General features: G+C 47.4%; 1 pseudogene; it reads left to right on the top strand.

Annotated features, from left to right (window-relative positions):
- The first annotated feature begins 2,261 nt into the window (after window positions 1–2,261).
- On the top strand, window positions 2,262–4,453 carry LOC117051910 (annotated as a pseudogene).
- The last annotated feature ends 651 nt before the right edge of the window (window positions 4,454–5,104 follow it).

The raw sequence follows: 5,104 nt of genomic DNA, 5'->3' as shown, positions 1-5,104 counted from the left end.
ACTAAAATGTGAAATGGGTAGAAACATCCCAGTGTACTCAGCAGGGGTACTTTTTGGAAGGCCCATCTATAGTTTCCCCTCTGAGAGAAGCAGGCACTCGTGACCTTTGTCTCTCGCAGGTGACAGAATGATGCCAGCCACACCTGCTCAACCATCTCTTCATGATGGCGGAGGAGAAGAAGCAGCAGCTGGGAAACCAGATGAGGTAGGAGGAAGGAAGGAGCTCTGTGGGGAAAGAGGCTGTTATGGACTGGTTGGGCGCGGAGGAATAGTGGGAGGAACCGCCAAGGAATGAGGGCTCAGGGCCAGGGGAGGGGTGGAGGGACGATGATGAGGGAGAAGAGGGAGCAGGCTGGGAGGAGAAGGTGTCTGAAGCTGGACAGGGAACAGGGCTTAGTGAGCAGGGGGAGTCTGTGGCAGAGAGCAGCCCAGACTCAGAGGCAGAAGCTGCAGGGAGGAGAGAGGCAGAGAGGGGTTAATAATAATAATAATAATAATTTATTTATACCCTGCCCATCTGGCTGGGATTCCCCAGCCACTCTGGGTGGCTTCCAACAGAACATTAAAATAATCTATTAAACATTAAAAGCTTCCCTAAACAGGGCTGTTTTCAGATGTCTTCTGAAAGTCTGGTAGTTGTTTTTCTCTTTGACATCTGGTGGGAGGGTGTTCCACAGGGTGGGTGCCACTACTGAGAAGGCCCTCTGCCTGGTTCCCTGTCGCTTTGCTTCTGGCAGTGAGGGAACCGCCAGAAGGCCCTCGGAGCTGAACCTCAGTGTCTGGGCAGAACGATGGGGGTGGAGATGCCCCTTCAGGTATACAGGACCGAGGCCGTTTAGGGCTTTAAAGGTCAGCACCAACACTTTGAATTGTGCTCGGAAACGTACTGGGAGCCAATGTAGATCTCTCAGGTCTGGTGTTATGTGGTACCGGCGGCCACTCCCAGTCACCAGTCTAGCTGCCGCATTTTGGATTAATTGCAGTTTCCGGGTCACCTTCAAAGGTAGCCCCACGTAGAGTGCATTGCAGTAGTCCAAGCGGGAGATAACCAGAGCATGCACCACTCTGGCGAGACAGTCCGCAGGCAGGTAGGGTCTCATCCTGCATACCAGATGGAGCTGGTAGACAGCTGCCCTGGACACAGAATGGACCTGCGCCTCCATGGACAGCTGTGAGTCCAGAATGACTCCCAGGCTACAGACCTGGTCCTTCAGGGGCACAGTTACCCCATTCAGGACCTGGGAGTCCCCCACACCTGCCCGCCTCCTGTCCCCCAAGAACAGTACTTCTGTCTTGTCAGGATTCAACCTGGCAGGTTTGGCTAGGCAAGGGGTCTCCCCATCCTGCAACCCCACAACCCAGAGAGCCATGAAGCCGGAGGAGCAGTCTCAGATTCCTTATGGAGTATTATGGAAAGGAAGGGACTTAGACAGTTGGGGAAAGTGGGGTCTTTTGTCTCCTAGGGGCAAGACTTATGGAGAAAAGTAGGTTATTAGGTCTGGCAATCCTACAAAGATCCCATTTTTTTTCTAATGAAGAGTTAACTTCACCCGTTCTGTGTCAGGCAGAGAGGTGGGGCAACCAGGGTGCCTCTAGCATGAACAAATCTCTCCTGCTCCTCCTGGCTTCCCTCAAAGAGGACCTAAGCAAAGGCCGAAATTCTATTCGGGGAGAATAAGGAACAGCAGCCTCCCCTTAACTCGCCTTCTGAATGTCGCTAGGATTGTTTATCAGTCATTACAGTTTCATTTCTGGGTTGAATGTTAAAATACGCTTCTAAGCGTTTTCATACTACTGTACCAAACCATGGCCAGGATACACCTAACCAGTGCCATCATTCGCACAAAAGGGCTACCCCCCTCCTCATACCCCCATGCACCTCTTGAACTAGGTCTTAGGGCATCGGGGGGGCCTCCTGACCCCCAGAACAGCACACAGGGAGATGGGATCCTTGCATAGGGCAAACAGGAATGCTTGCACAAAGAGAATGCTTTGAAGAACACCAGGTTCTTAATACTTCTCATTAAAATACACAATAAATTATTCCATTAGCACATTAAAATATGCAGCCATAATCAAAATGTGCAGCAAAACATACCCATTAAAACAGAACAGCAATTAAGAGGCAGAAAACAACAGAGTAAAGTATATCATTTCACCTTTATTTGGCCTAAGAGGACGACCTTTTCCTTTTCCTTTTAGGGTTTAGTGTGCTTTGAAGATGTAGCTGTCCATTTCACAGACGAGGAGTGGGCGTTGCTGGATCCTGACCAGAGAGCTCTCCATAAGGAAGTCATGGAGGAGAATCGTGGGATGTTGGACTCTCTCGGTAAGGCTTCCTCTTGGATCATCCTATCTGCTTTGAAATTCAAGAAATCTCTCTATGGGAGGAACCTCTGATTTTTCGATGGAGCTCAACAGCAACACCCACAGCACCTGGGATGCTAACACTCCCACAGACAGCCTTGGATGGAAGACAATTGACTGCTTTCCCTGTGAATATTCTTCCTCTAGTTCTGCCTTTTCAAACCGTGATCAGGCTCCTCTGAGCTGCCCAGGCCTTCTTAAATGTAGGCTTCAGAGTGATTTAGGATGTAGAAGTAGCATTTCCCAGGTTCTTGCTTCTTTGTGTTTTTGATTGACCAAAGATGGGTTGACATTGGAGATGACACAGATTCCATGATTGGGCCAAGCAGTATCCATCCCAGAAAAGAGCCAGGCCCTTTTAATCTCAGGCAGTGAACCCTGTTGCAAGATCTCACATCTAATTCCCTTGAGTTCTTCCTAGGTCACAAGCATTAATCAGCACTGCTCCAGAATTTCGGGCTCTAATCCATTTCTCTCTCAGTTGCAGGTGGTGATGAATTGGAAATGAAGAACGAGGGAGACCACACCAAAATCCACACAGTGAAGGAGCCATATCCGTATTCAGAGTGCAGAGAGAGCTTCAGTCAGAGCTCCCATTCCACTTCCCATCAAATAAATCCCATCAGGAAGAAACCCTATCAGTGCTTGGAGTGTGGGAAGAGCTTCATTCACAGACGCAAGCTTCCTTCACAGCTTCAGTCTCACTGTCCATCAAAGAAACCATACAGGGGAGAAACCCTATCCGTGTTTGGAATGTGAAAAGTGCTTCAGTCGAAAGGACAGTCTCACTTCCCATCAAAGAATTCATACAGGGGAGAAACCTTATCATTGCTTGGAATGTGGAAAGAGTTTCATTCAAAAAGGCCAGTTCATGGCCCATCAAAGAATTCATACAGGAGAGAAACCTTATCAGTGCTTGGAATGTGGCAAGAGCTTCATTCACAGACGCAAGCTTACTGTCCATCAGATAATTCATACGGGGCAGAAACCCCATCAGTGCTTGGAATGTGGAAAGAGCTTCATTCACAGAGGCCAGCTCACTGTCCATCAAAGAATTCATACAGGGGAGAAACCATATAAGTGTTCAGAATGTGGAAAGAGCTTCATTCACAGAAGCCATTTGACTGACCATGAAAAAATTCATACAGGGGAGAAAAAATATAAGTGCTTGGAATGTGGAAAGAGCTTCATTCAAAGAGGCCAGCTCATGGCCCATCAGACAATTCATACAGGGGAGGAACCTTACCAGTGCCAAGAGTGTGGCAGGAACTTCAGAAAAAAGGACAGTTTCACTTCCCATCAGAGAATTCATACAGGGGAGAAACCCTATCAGTGCTTGGAATGTGGAAAGAGATTCATTCACAAACGCCAGCTCACTGTCCATCAGAGAATTCATACAGGGGAGAAACCACATCAGTGCTTGGAGTGTGGGAAGAGCTTCATTCACAAATGCCAGCTCACTTCCCATCAAAGAATTCATACAGGGCAGAAACCATATCAGTGCTTGGAATGTGGAAAGAGCTTTAGTGACAGCCACCAGCTTACTGTCCATCAAAGAATTCACACAGGAGAGAAACCATATCCATGCTTGGAATGTGGAAAGAGCTTTATTGTCAGAAGCCAGCTCACTATCCATCAAATAATTCATTCAGGGGTGAAACCTTATCAGTGCTCAGAATGTGGAAAGAGCTTCATTCACAGACGCCAGCTCACTGTCCATCAAAGAATTCATACAGGGGAGAAGCCATATCAGTGCTTGGAATGTGGAAAGACTTTCAACCAGAGTGCATCTCTCACTTCCCATCAAAGAATTCATTCAGGAGAAAAGCCCTATCAGTGCCTGGAATGTGGAAAGAGCTTCAGTCAGAGCAGCCACCTGACCTCCCATCAAAGAATTCATACAGGGGACAAGCCCTATCAGTGCCTGGAATGTGGAAGGAGCTTCAGTCAGAGCAGCCATCTCACTTCCCATCAAAGAATTCACAAAAGTGAAAGACCATATCAGTGCCAAGTGTGTGGAAAGACTTTCAGCCACAGGGCCCGTCTTGCTTCCCATCAAAGAACTCACAGTGGGGGCAAGCTGTAGTAGTGACTGTATACAGATTTAATTTCAGGACACTTTAGATAATATGAGGGTGAAGTTTGCAGTCGGGTTCTTTGCCACATCTGGTGCCTCATAGTAATTCCTACTACGTACCCAGAACGTAGGGTACGTTGGCAGGGGGTTGGACTGGATGGCCCTTGTGGTCTCTTCCAACCCTGATTCTATGAACTGTGACTTGCAAGTCCTTGGCCAAGGCGTCTAATTCCTTCTTCACATCATGCCTGCGGTGAGGGATAAGACTGATTTGGTGACACTGATGAGGTTGCTGTCCATGCTGAGCTTTCCTAGGAAGGACTTGGTGTAAAATGTGATAGTTCATTGAATATTAGATATAGATTTTGATTCTGTTCAAAGTGTCCTACTATTAATTGCATTTAGCCTTTTTGATAAAATGCATTCGGCTTGATTTTTGTATGCCTGCATTTTGTAATCTGGATAGGCAGATGATGTTTTGGAAAAGATTGAGGAGTTGAGCTAGAATCTCTGTGAGAACTCACGTCTCTTCTCTCTGTTTTGGGAACAGAGAAGTAAGATAGGGGATAGAATCATAGAATAGAATCCTAGAATCCTAGAGTTGGAAGAGACCCCAAGGGCCATCCAGTCCAACCCCCTGCCAAGCAGGAAACACCATCA

The sequence above is a fragment of the Lacerta agilis genome, chromosome 8 (genome assembly GCF_009819535.1).
Source record: "Lacerta agilis isolate rLacAgi1 chromosome 8, rLacAgi1.pri, whole genome shotgun sequence".
Taxonomy (NCBI): domain Eukaryota; kingdom Metazoa; phylum Chordata; class Lepidosauria; order Squamata; family Lacertidae; genus Lacerta; species Lacerta agilis.
The sequence above is the reverse complement of the archived record's forward strand: the minus strand, read 5'-3'. Positions and strand labels throughout refer to the sequence as shown.